We start from the raw sequence: 14,413 nt of genomic DNA, 5'->3' as shown, positions 1-14,413 counted from the left end.
ATTTTCTGGCCTTCTGGACTTGCTTCTCACCTCCCATCTTCACTGCTCTGCTCTAGAATATACTAAAGGTGGAGAAGATCTGCTCATTGTCAATGCTTTGCCCAGATTCATCCCGATAGAGTCAATGACATTAAAATTTGTACTGAAGGCCTATTGCCTGCTAGGCAATTGTTGGAGGTTCTGGAGCCTTTCCTCATACAGGTCACAGGCTAGTAGAGAATGAACTAAAAGATGGATATAACGAGATCTGCAGGAGAAAGTTCATAAGCAGTGGTAAGGTCTTTGAAGTCTTTAAACCTAAGAGTAACATAAATTGATTCTTTTCCCAGAGATAGCCAGATTAAGAAATTACTATTTTAGATTGACATGCTCTGCATTAGAAATTCAAAGTAAATCTTTACTTTCATATTTTCATTTGTTCCTTTCTAATATTATAACTAACGGCCAAGATTCGGGTGACAACGTAGTAGGATGCTAACATAGCACATTTCTCTAGCATTTATGGACTGAAGAGAATTGGATGGGAAGAGACCCCCCTATGTATGTCTCTCCATACCCTCCTGCTTTACTGTCATCTTCATCCATCTCCTTTTTAGTATTTTTTCCCCCAAGAAACACTGGCTTATGTTTAAGCTAGCAGTGGTTTGTCCTGTGAGCTAGTAGAGATGACTTGAGAAGTTCAGACGGGGCTCGGTGGGAAGAAGAGCCATGAAATATTCCCCTTACACCTCGAAAGGGAGTGCTGCAGCATTTGGTTAGTAAAGCGTCCTGTTATATAGTCTGACAACTCTGCAGAACGAGAATACTTTCATAAGCATAAGTAAGGGCAAACTCTGCCCTTACCCACCTTACCCGTAACGATGACTAATGATGACCGCTACTGTTCTACTACATGGTCCAATACAATTCTATTGCCTTTCATGAAAAGGAATAACTGTCGTTGCCCTTTAGATGAATAATTTGCAATACTTGCTTTATTCTTAACACATGATTATTTGTATCATCCAACAAAATCTTATTTTTCCTCATTTTTACAAAAAAAAATACAAGCACTCAAGAACATCAAACTGTACCTTCAAAATAAAATTGCTAATAGTAAACAGATAACTTGATCATTATAGTTAACAATGCAGTAATTTCTATACATGCAGTACCTATGTGATTAATTTTATAATAGTTCTTGGATTTCTACTTGTTTATGCCACATGTATAGTGTCTATATATGTACGTATCATACATTTTATAATATTTCTCAAACTAGTGTCGAAGGAATCTTTGAGAATATATCTTTAGTGGTCCATAAACATAATTTTTTTTTAATTTTCAGTTTTTACTTTCAAAACAATCTAAAAGCTTTACTAGAAGTAGATTCTGATAATCTGGCTGCTATCTCATAGCAAAGCACTGTTCTGCAGTATTGATGCCAACATTTGTTGAAGCATTTACCATGTGTTGAAGCCAAGGTATTCTTAATTTGTTGCAGACTAAGAAAGTAGAACATAAAAGCATTTAATATGTAAATGATGCACCAAGTGAAAGTCACATGACCTAACAACACACTATACAAATAAGTTTTTCCAGTGGGTTGGAAAAGTGTTCTGGGAAAGCTTGAGTCATCTGAAGGCACATGGCCCCATAAGTATGCCAAGCTCAAAAAAACCTATGTTGTAGCTGTCAGGATCACATTTACACCGTGAGAGGCAATTTAATTTCAGGAAAATAACCGCATCCATAACATTAAATTAATACAGCAAATATACATTTTTATTGATTTTATAGTTTGCTTATATTAAATTTATTATGGTCACCAGAGCTAAAAGTTTAAAGAGTTTATATTTAATTTTATACTGCCAATATATTTAGGTAACATTGAAATAATATTTATTGTCAACACTGGTGGAAGGAGATTGCTGAGGACTTTTTCCCCCCCGTGAAATGGTGTGGCATATTATTCAAAGTTGAAAACCCTGACACGTACAGTAGCTGATATTTAAAAGATGTCTTTTAATAATGATGATTAAGTACCCTGGCAATACAAGTGAAAGGGAAGCAAAGCTAAAGAAAACTAACTAGGCTGATAAGAAACTAACAATATCGGAGTCTACAGCGCCCATAAGCTTATGGAAAATATCCAATTACAAGTCATCTGAACAGATGGAAAAAGTTATAAAAAATGATATAATTATCATAAGATGCTCATTTAAACATACATTTGCTTTTACATGAAAACACTAAAGAAATGTCTTGATTATGACCCTCTTCCCCACGAACTCCCCCATATCCCGTTTTTACCTCATACACTGCCCGCTCCTAGACCTACACAACTGTTTCCTTTATCTTTCTATGGCTCATGGAGCCCAACACACAGTGCTTCAGTCACACATACACAGCGCATGTTTATTGAAAGGATAATGTTTCTGTTGACTCGGCACTTTCCCCCCAAAGATCTCATAATGTTTTATAAACAGACATTACCGACTTTATAAATATACTCTATGGTTTACTGAAGATCACATCTGAAATATGATGGAAAAGGAAATGTCAACAGAAAGAAATGGAATGAAAACCATCTAACCCTCAGACCAGGGATGTATTGACCACAAGATCGTTAAAAGTCTGTTGCAGAGGCTTAAAATCATTTACTTAACAATTTAGTTCACCAACCAATAGAGATTTGAGTATATTCAACCATCTTCTTCCCTAGTTTATGAGCTCCTCTAAAAATCTTTCTTGTTACGTTACCCTCAGTGGCAAGCAGTGTCTGGCACATAATAGAATAATATTTGCTAAATAAATTGACTTATTTGTGTGCCTTCCCTGCTGAATATTGACACAAAAGATTATTTTATAAAGCTAGAGTCTAATCTAGAATAAACAGCAGGATTCTCTTAAAACATCAGAAATTGGGGTGGCTAAACTCACCCAGAATATACAGCGTTTTTAAAAGAAAGCTAAAAATATTATACTTCCTCATCATCTTGGGGTCATGTTATGGGGGAACGAGGAAAATAAATCAAGCGATTGACCTACATCTGCCAGTACAACTTTGTTTTTCACTGGGCAGCTTCAAAGCTAAGTGGCTAAAGTGATTTGGTAGCATAGGGAACAACTCAGAACATTGAACCTTTGACAGAAATCACTTTTAAGTGACAGAAATTGAGAAAGGAAAGAATAAACCTATTATGCTGTTTTCAAGACATGCCTAAAAGTAATAAATATTGCTGAACTGGTAGAAGGCTAGTAAGGAAGTGTCTCTATTAAAAAGTATTTGGAGCAAAGAAGAAAACGTGATCAAAAACAGAATCCAAAGACTGAAGTAGGTGTCAGCGATCGGTTTGGCAATGTTGACCCACTAAATTGCACCTGTAACAGTGTTTACAATTCCTGAGTTGGGGCTAGGACTTCGAATGTCCACAGAGGCATGAACACACACACACATATTCACAGAGATTAAATGTCCCTGTTAGTCTGACACTGACATCCCACCATGCCAGCTGCAGCCCAGCAACGCTCCAGACGATGGCCACACACAGGCTGACGCATGGTAAGTGTCAGTCTGCAACAGGGACTTGTCACAGATGTCACCCCCTATGCGCTTCCCATTCACTCTCTCTCACCCATCCCTACTTTCAGATGCTGAAATAACCGGGTACACAAGCAGTATACAATGGATGATTTATAGAAATAGTGATTTAAAAATCGAAGTTTTAGGGGGAAAAGCAAAATTTTGTTCAAAGAAAACTATGCTTTGGGTTAAAAGCAGACGCTCATAGTGCCATTAAGAAGCGTTAATTGGGCATTTAAAATTCAGAACCCCAAAACCAAGTAACCTACGATCAACATTTTCACTAGGAGAAAAGAGCTCACAGAATTTTATTAATAACCCACGACTCTGAAGTTGCCTGTAAGTCACAATGAAATAAATGAACTTCTGATTCTTTTGTTCCTTTTATCATATATGAAGTCTTCCCAGGGCTGAGCTTTTTGAATAGTATCAAAACCTTGGAGAGTTAATCGCCCAGTCTTTCAGCAATCTTCCCAGGAAGAAGGCACGCATGAAAATGTATTTGTGAAAGAAAAGTTTTAGAAAATTGTAGAGAACCATATATCCAGTATCCCTAGTATATCTTTATATTTGTGAATTTGATAGCTCTAGTTGTTTAAATGCTTATATTATCTGGGTACCAAAAGATAGCTGCAGAAATGTCAGGGATTCTAGTTATAGTGATGGGTTGGAATGACATTTTCCTTAATAACTCCTTTTATAAATGTACCGCCCAAGCTGAATGTCATTATGGGACTATTTATAATTTAGAGCTTTCTGTCATGATGATTTTATGCCTTGACATGGCACAGAGTAGGCTGGAAACAGCTGTATGCCCCAAAGGGAAATGAAATGATCGGTGTTTCAGAGCAAATGTATGAAACACGAAAGTGCGCGTATTTCTTACAGAACTTCATGAGAGTGATGACGGCTAATTGATTGTAACATACAGTAAAATTATGCCACTAAAGCAGTAACAATTACAATAATAAATGTTATTCCACCGATAAAGTTTCTTTCTTCTAAGTACAGGAAACTTAATTATAAATATAACTGTAATCCTTTGAACTTCCTAATAAACTACATGTATGGCACTACTACAATTGGGGTTTTTGTGCACAAAATGGGTGTTAAAAAGGTTTTGGAAAATTTCAGACAAATCATTTATACAATAACAATGGAATATCTTTACATTTGTAAATTTTAACTTTGCATAAAGTGGATTTAACTAACATAAACAGAATCAAGAGAAAAATGTCAATTATTAGGTAACATGACGATGTACTGTATTTGTGGAAAACATCGGTCTAAACCCCACCATGAATAAAAGACAGTAGGAGGGATAATCAAACTAAGGTGTTTGTTTTTGTTTTGTTCTGTTCTGGTTTACTTATTCAGTTTTTTAAATCCATTAGAATAAAAAATATTAAATTATGTCTAATTTGCTCCTTATATTTGGGGGGATTTTCATAAGAATTCAAGTTCTTGGAGAATTTTGAATATAATCGTGGCAAATACTCTTCATATCTCAGGCTAATGAACTAGAAAAGAGAGAAGAACATTCTAGTTAACTTGTTCACTAGATGACCGGGAGAAAGTCACTTGAATTCTCCTAGTTCCAAATGCCTAATCTGTCTCATTTATGAAAGGAGATACTTACCAAATGAAGCATGCAACAGCAACAGCAGATGCTGTTTTTAAGTTCTTGAGAACCCTGAAATTTTTATATTCACACGCGTACCTACTAAGAATATTACAAATGTGGACTGAGATACATCTGTATCTCTTAGATGTAAGAGATACAGAAAACTACTGATAAAGAATAACATACTACAGTAGCTGTTGGTTACACAGGTCAAATTTTATCTACAGCAAATGCCGTAACAAATTCTAATGAAAAAACTCAGCATGACAAAAAGAATCCCTATGCTGTGGCTGATGGCCCACACATCTCAAATAATATTCAGAATATAACAGTCCTTACCAACTGAAACAGAAAAAAGAAAAAAAGCAGATAATAGAGGACTTTCTACTAAAAAGTAGAAAGTCCTCTATTATCTGCTTGCACTAGCCAACAAAGACAATTGAACCATTCTGTTCTAAATGTTAAATGATAATCCAATATTGTTGGCTTATTTTAATCCCACAAAAACTTGCATTCCCATTGTATACTGTAATTTTGTAACAATAATATTACCAACAATTTGTTAACCATAGGCACAAATGAAACATAAAGGTGTGCCGTAAATGATGCAATACACAGATCAATCAATGAATTAAAGGTTGGAATTTATGCCTGTTTTTATTTCATAGCAGCAATGAGACACTTTTGAAAGAGTGTGACTTCAAGGAGATTACTGCACTGAATGTGGTTTGAATCACTCAGCACCTTTTTCCAGCACCTTTTTGTTTCCTATGAAGTGAACAAAAAGCCAACAGCTGCCCAATTTTGATTTAAAATATGGTTATTATTTATTTAAAATATGGTTGAGTACACATGGCTGAGATGCCTTAGAGTCTAAAAAGTAAATGATAAAATGTTTCTGAAAGTCAATACAACATGCACTTTTATCATTATCAAAAAGCATTTAATCACGAAAGAAACTCAGAAATGACATGGTCTTGAGGGAAGAAATGAAGGTTAAATCTGCATTTTACAAATTTTAAACGTCAGGCTGAGAATCGAAACATAGCAGAAGTTAACCTGAGCCAGGGCCTGTGCTTACCCTAAGGGCACGAAGTCCGAGAGTGAGGCTCATAAAGGTTATTATTTTTATATCATAGGAAGGTCTTGTTCGAAGCCTGCACTACTGAACACAGGCATTTTATAAACTCTCTTTGGTAGTGCGTCAGGAAAAAACAAATATATCCTATATTCTATAATACATGGGTCATGAAAACATAGTCACACATTTTCCTCCATCATCATTCAGTGAACTTCCTCTTGCAAGCCTACTGTATACTATGCTTTCTGTTTGACATACTTTGGTTGGGTCAAGTACATCTTTTCTTTGCCTTTAGGAACAAGATGCTTCTCAGATCATTTTCCTTTGGCCTACATATCCCAAAATAATTTTTTTTTTCTGTTTCTGAAAAAAAGTTTAGTTCCAAACAGATGTCATATATAAATCAAAAGTAAAATGAACACTCAGTCTACCTTCTGTACTTAAATTACCCACAGAAGTTGTTCCAGAATTAGACTTGAGGCTTGGCAGAAGATAGAATATAGCTTTTACAGAACAGTACTCTAGTAGGAAGAGAGGAGGAAAAGGAAGGAGAGGGGAGGGAAAGAAGGAAAGAAAGAAGCAAAGAAAGACAGAAACCTTCAAAAGAATCTCCAAAAAGGTTATATAGAAAATTATTAAATATAAATATTTATAACGCATTTTCATCCCAAAGCATGTTACTTAGCATTTAAATAGCCCCTTTGGCCCAGGAGTCAACTTTTTTTATTAGTTGATTCATAATTTAAAATACAGGTACATGGCAGTATGGAAATATTATGCAGTTCATTTTGAGATATAGAAAAAACTTTTTAATCATAGTACATTTTCCAGAAGAGAATAAAGGGGGAAAAAATTAAAAAGCCATCAGGAGATATTACAAAAAATATATTTACATTCATTATTTGTTGATTCAATAAAGTGTTAAGTGTTTCCTACAATGTCTGATGCAGTCTAAAGATACTACGGAAAAATGTTGCTGAGATAAATGTATTTTCTGTATTATCATAGTCACCTATAAGCAAAAGACAATGCAGTATAGAGCAGACACAGAACTTAGTATCAGAGATCTAGTCTATAGCTTTAGATCTGATCATTTTCACTTATTTATCTCATACAAATAAGCGCTTATTCCTTTGGATTGCTCATCTGAAGGGTAATATACCAATTGTCTTGCTTATCCCAGATGGTTAGTTGGAACATTGAGACAGTATTTATGAAATTATTTTGGGGAAAAGTGTAAACTATGATTAAAATGTCACTAATTTTACCAATAATACTTAAAAATATCTTAGAGCAGACTTTAATCAAAGAAGAATGGATACCTGACCAATATAAACTATTTTATGGAACTTCTCTTGGGCCTCTATTAACACATCAATAAAGGGGGGAGGGAACTATTACTAGCCTATCTCAGTATTATAAGAAGCTTTCAAAAGGATAAAATCAGAAAGTATATAGAAAATACCTTATAAACTATGAAAGGCTATTTCTGTGGACTGAATGTTTATATCCCACCAAACTTCATATGTTAAATTCTAACCCTCAAGGTGACAGTAATAGAAAGTGAAGTCTTTGGGAGGTAATTAGTGCCCTTATAAATGCTTCCAAGAAAGCTCCCTTGCCCCTTCCACCATGTGAAGACAAAGCAAGAAGGTACCATCTGTGAACCAGGAAGGGGATCCTCACCAGACACTGAATCTGCCAATGCCAGACACTTTCCAGCCTCTGAACTATGAGAAGTAAATTTCTGTTGTTTATAAGCTACCTACTTTCTTTGTGGTATTTTGTTATAATAGTCAGAATGGCCTAAGACAGCTATGAAATATAAATGACTATTCTTATCATAATGAATTTTATTTTCTATTCTTAAAAAAAAAAATTTGGAAGTTGTCCAAATGTTTACACACACACACACACACACACACACACACACACAGTGGGTACCAAAAAATAAATATACACATTTTAAGAAAGGAAAAAACTGTATTAAAATTATGCTGGTGGTAACCATTTTGAGCACCTCTTATAATTGCAGAAGTCAAATGTGACTTATATGCATCTTGTGTTATCGGTATATATTAAGTATTACAATTTTAATTCAGTTTTTCCTTTCTTCAACTGTGTATGCATTTTTTTGGCACCCTATGTATATTACTTTAATCAGGCACAGGCAGCCTAGACACAAGATAATTCTCACCCAGTAGGCAGAGAAGATATTCTAGCTTGTTACATTTTATAATAATATGCAAGTGTTCAAACTGGAAAAAAACAGAGGGCTCCTTTTTTTCTCATGAAAAGTATTCAAAAGCATATGCCCTTAAACTAGACAACTCTACTGTTTACTAAGACTTCGGGCAAGTTATATAAAAATCATTGTTCTTCAACAGCAACCTCATAGGGTAAGATGAAATGAGTTAATATATTCAGTAATGAATACTCAAAAACATCAGCTATTACTATATATCATTTAAAGCATTATACAATTTCTACCCTCTCAGAACACTATGCTAATAAGGCTCAGAAGAATCACTCTTGCTTCCCTTCAGAGCACTAATGCTTGACACATACAGGGAGTTGTGCTTCTGGTATTATGGGGTAAGCCCTAACAGACCAACTATAAGCTCTAGACTAAACACACACACACACAGACACACAGACACACACACACACACACACACACACACACACACATTTCACTGAGGGCTCTGGAGAGAGAAAGAGAGCAGGAATATTTTGGAGAAGTAATGCAAACTTGGGAAAAGAAAGAGCTGGGATGAGTTTACATTTTTGCAACTTTGGCCTGAGGGCAGGACACACTCACAGTGTGATGCAGGATGGCTGAAGCTCCAACAGAAAGCCCACTATCTTTCCTGACTGAGGAACCAGGGAGAAAGCCCAGAGTGATCACAGCTGCCACAGAGTGAGGAGGGAAATAATGGAAAGAAAAGAGGCAGAAAATGAGAAACCTAAATTCTTATATAACGTCTGCCCAAGTCTTGGGTAACCCCCAAACCAAGCATACGTGTGACAGACTACAAGCTGGTAGACTCAAAATAAATGGACTGAACAGAGAATTGGGCTGCTGAACACCCACAGGCAAGACTGAGTTTATAATTTCAGTAAAATCAAGTTAAACACTTGCTAAAACAAAAAATAGATACTCTCACAACATTCACAATTTCCAGGAGAGAATTCCAAAATTTGACAAAAAAGTACATGAAAACTGTAACCCATTTGCAAAGGAAAAGACAATCAACAGAAACCAACCTTAAGATGATTCAAATGTTGAAATTATCAGACAAGAACTTTTAAGCAGCTATTATAACTATGTTTGTTAATGTAAAGAAAATTATACTTGCAATGAATAATAAGAGAGGAAATTTCAGGAGAGAAACTAAGAATATAAAAAAAATATCCAAATGAAAATTACAGAATACAAACATACAACAAAAATTAACTGGAAGGACTTAGATTAGAGATGAAAAACAAAAGGGTAAGTGAACTTGAAGACAGACCAAAAATTATCCTAGCTGAAGAAGAAACCAAAACAGCTGACAAAAAAAAAAAAAAAAAAAGGCTCAGCAATCTGAGGGGACAATATCAACAATCAGAATCCCAGTAGTAGAGGAGATAATTGAGGAGTAAAAAAGAGATATTTGAAGAAATAATGACGCAAATCTTTCCAAATTTGGTGAAAGACATAAATTCACAGATTTAAGAAAGTCTGTGTCCCTAAACAGAATTAACTGAAAAAAACATGCCTAGGCATACTATAGCCAAACTGCTGAAAACCACAATGAAAGAGAAAATCTTGAAAGCAGCCAGAGAAAAACAACAAATTACATACTGGGGAACAATAATTCAAATGATGCAGGACCAGCTATATAGTTTGTGGGTATCAGTGTAAAATGAAAATATAGGGCCTATTGTTCAAAACTGTTAAGAATTTCAAGACAGCAACAGCAGAAAATTTAACCAAGCAGAGCCCTTCTAAGTATGGGGCCTTATGCAACTGCACAGGTCACATGCCCATGAAATCGATTCCGTAATGATAATTTACTCCCATCAGGAATTATAAAAGCAAAAGGCAGTGAAACAACATCTTCAAAATGCTGAAAGAAAAAAAACTGTCAACCCAACAGTCTATACCCAGGGAAAATACCCTTCAAGCACAAAAGCAAAGTAAAGACATTTTTAGATAAAGGAAAACTATGTTGTTACCAACAGATCAGCACTAATATAATGCTAAGAATTATTTCAGGCTCAAAGGAAATGACAACAGAGAAAAACTTTGATCTCCAAGAAAGAATAAAGAGCACTGAAAACAGTAATAAATATCTGGATTTTGTTCTTTATCCTAAATACGTCACCAAAAGTTTTTTGTTTTTTTTTTCAAAGTTTTCTGACTACAGTGTGGAGAACAGGCTGTAGGAAAGTGGGGTGTGTGAAAAAAATGGAAGTGGGAAAAGCATTTAGAAAGCTACTGTTGTCATCTTGGAAAAAGATGTACCTAGGACTCTAGCAATGCAAGGAAGATGGAGAGATCCTGTGTTTGAATCCCAGTTGTAACATATAACCTATGCTCTTTCCATCTACACCGGACTACACTTCAACAGGAAAAAAGCACGAAGTATTTTCTTAGTTTATGATACTGGCAGAAGATAAAGCTTAAGCTTCATTCTATCCTGGAAGGGTCTCTAGAAGTATGTTCACAATATAATATGCTTTTGTAAAATTTGCAAAAAAGAAGAAAAAAAAGATTTCTTTTCCTTAAGGAGCTCCCCCCAAAAAAATTATATATGCATCAAGCCCCACAAAACCTGAATCCATACTGGATACTCAGACAAAACTAAGTAAAGTAACAGGGAGAGATGAAAGGCATACTAGAAATGAAAATTACAAGTTTATAAATCCTCTTGAGCATTTGCAATAATACTAAACATGTCTTGAATGATGAGTGTCATTGAAAAAGTACTCCAACAAATTAAATTAATAATATTCAACCTAATGTTCTCTAAATCAACAATCTCAGATTAACATATTGTATGTTCAAGATCTTATAATTATGTCTATGTCAGTGATCAAATATGCCATGAATAATATCTAAACTCATTTTCTCCCTGGGAGTGATTTCTAAAAGGCAATACTAATAAAGCTGCTCTTTGGGTTAATGCATTTAGTATGCATCACTTCATTTCCACAGCAGAGGTATCGGCCAAGTTTTCCTCGAGGACTTTTCGTTACAATACCTTCCTGGCTATATCTTCACCCATTTCCAAAAGGAAAAATAAATAAATAAAAATAGCCTTCCAGTAACTTTAACCTCTGTGTTGAGCTACTATCTCCATGATAGAATATTTAAATTAATGTGGTTGCTTATGTAAAGGGCTCTTCTCTCAATGTAACCCGACAGAAGGAATGTGACGAGGACTTATCTTCCTGGGAAGTAAAGTGTGTTATGGTTTTAAATGTGATGTGTCGAGTAGTACACGAATGAAGATTAATGGAAGTAAAATTTAATTCTTGTTCTTTGGGCTCAAATGGAAAACTAAGAGGCTCCATACATTTTGAGAATTAAAGAAGAAGCCTGAATCGAAAATGAAAGTGGACAGCCAAAACCCAGGAGAGAAAAACCGTTCAGAAAAATTACCTTCTACTTCTTTGATTCTCTGACTTTCCTTCCTTCTTTTCCATCAAGTAAAAGCCAAATGTCAGACGATTTAGATGTTACATAAAGCATAAATTAAGGAAAAAAACTTAAGCCTTATAAGGCAGCTATGTTGAACCCATTTTTGTGATTATCATTTTATATTTATTTACATAGTATTATTTGTTTTTAAACTATATTGTCTTATCTGTCCACCTTTTCATAACAATAATAATGTTTAGTTATGAACTCTGTATTATAATGAAAACCACCCATGATTATGAAAAAGTTTATGAACTACTTTATAGTAAATATTAAACTACATGATGACTTTTTTGTATATTTATCTTTCTTAAATAAGCCAGGAATAATTATATACTAATAACCATTCAAAAATATTTCAGAAACATTTTAGAGTTTAAGGTCTAGGACCCAGACCTTTGTTTAATGTGTGGATCATGAACTAGTGGTAGTGTTGACATCCCCTTATGGAAATGAGAATCAAGTACAACTTCAGACCTACTGAATCCGAATCTGCATTTTAAGATCTACACCTGTTCTTAATGCACATTCAATGTTGAGATCTGTCCTAGATAAAGATCCTGACCAAAAAAAAAAAAAAAAAGGCAATAGTGAAATTAAAACTGAATATAAAAAACCACAAACAGATTCTCAAGAATCGACTCAGTGCTTTAATGATTAATGATTAAATGATTAGTGCTTTAATGATTAATGATTAAATGATTAGTGATTAATGATTAAAAAGACGTGCAGAGAGGTATAGAATTGGTGCCTTAGATTGTAGGACTCTAAGTTTATAGGACCAAAGTGACATAATGTTGGCATTTCGTTACACCGCCATATTTTTATGGAACTAAGCAATCCTTAAAGAGCCTTTGAAGTGCCCCTGAAGCATCATGGAATCCTTAGAGAACCCTTAAAATTACCAAGGTAAGACATGGGTTCCTCAAGGATGCTTCACTGCTGCAGGCATTCTTAGAAAACATCTCTATCTCAAAGAAAAAGTCATGATTTAATTGTACACATTCTCTCAAAGTATTAATATGCCACCAGAACACCCGTATATTCAAGAATTGTCAGTGACTTAAGACACCACCGAATTTGGTACAAACTGGATAGAACTGGGCACCAACCAAGAGAACTTTCCTCTTGTATGGTAATGAAATCATTCCATAGAGGCCCATACACATTATCAATGGAAATAATATCTCCTACCTTGCTGAACCTGAACATGACCTGTTACCTAAGAAAAGTAAGTGATTTGAGTTTCTAATTGGGACCAGCTCAGACTCATTTTGGAGGGAGGCACTGCTTTCATTCGTGCCACATGAACACCAAGGAGGGTAGGTACTAACACTGGTGAGCAATTCAGACAAGTTCCACACGTGTGCTGTCATGCCTCAGCATTCGACAGGCCACCCCTAGAAAGCCAGTAAGTTGCCTCTTAGTGTAGTGTTTCTTGAGGTACTATTTGTTGATGTAAACTTTTATAAGCCTGCAGTTTTATCACAATACAAAGAAGAAACATTCTCTCTGACTCCATGGTCCAAGCAATGTTCAATGGGAAACCTTAAAAAGAGAGTTAGAAATCATAGATAAATTACAAGTAACTCCAGTTTCTATTTCCAGTTCTGAGATACATCTTCCACTTGACCTTGAGCTGAGTATTTAAGTTTTCAAACATGTACTTAACTGTCATACTAGTGTTTGAAATCGATCTAATCCAAAGATAACACATGTTTAAAGATAATACATGTTTTTCAATCAGTTAATATACTGAATATGGCAATATTACAAATAAGGTGAACATTTGACTGAGTTATACAAATTAACACAAATCCACATACCCCAAGTTCAAAGGAAACTGTACACAAAAATAAATCCAGAGACAGAAAACCTGCATAAAAACTATGGCTCCTGGCCTTTATAATGTTCTTTGAGATACTGTCTTTTCCCCACAGATGCATCACATATAATACACGTCAGTGGCATTTGGGAGTTAGTAACTTTTTCTTCCTTTCTTTAAAGAAAGTACAAGTCTAATAGAAATGCATCGACCTTTAAAAAGCAACTAGTCTGAATTCACAGGACTTTGTTGGCCTTTGCTAAGCATGCCAGGAGGTTTGTAAACATTAGGTTGTGTTGTACCAGCAATCACCTGTACAAGATTTACCATCTTGAACTGTAACTGATTTGAAATAATAGCACAGAAGAAATTGATCCCAAAGGGCCACAATTCAAACCAGCTTCATAAAAATATGCTCAGAGTCTGCTATGTGCCAGCGGATGGGAAGGATACAAGGAAGAGTAAGTTATAATTCCAATCCTTCCTAAGGATAGCTTTCCAGTTCTTAACTTCTTAACTTTTCTGACTCTTGTTTTAGAAACTAGTAAAATTTTGTCTATATATTAAGACAAATATCAAAATACAATAAAATTAGCAAAAGCAACATTAAGAACAATTGTAAAGTTCTC

At 34.9% G+C, this 14,413-nt stretch overlaps 1 protein-coding gene across 2 annotated transcripts in view; it reads right to left on the bottom strand.

The window, feature by feature from the left end:
• The window catches only part of RABGAP1L (RAB GTPase activating protein 1 like), a 434,187-nt gene that overhangs the window by 293,991 nt on the left and 125,783 nt on the right, over window positions 1-14,413 (bottom strand). The gene's annotated exons all lie outside the window — the stretch shown is intronic.

This window comes from Rhinolophus ferrumequinum, chromosome 22 (genome assembly GCF_004115265.2).
Source record: "Rhinolophus ferrumequinum isolate MPI-CBG mRhiFer1 chromosome 22, mRhiFer1_v1.p, whole genome shotgun sequence".
Lineage (NCBI taxonomy): Eukaryota > Metazoa > Chordata > Mammalia > Chiroptera > Rhinolophidae > Rhinolophus > Rhinolophus ferrumequinum.
This window is presented reverse-complemented; position numbering and strand designations above follow the sequence as displayed.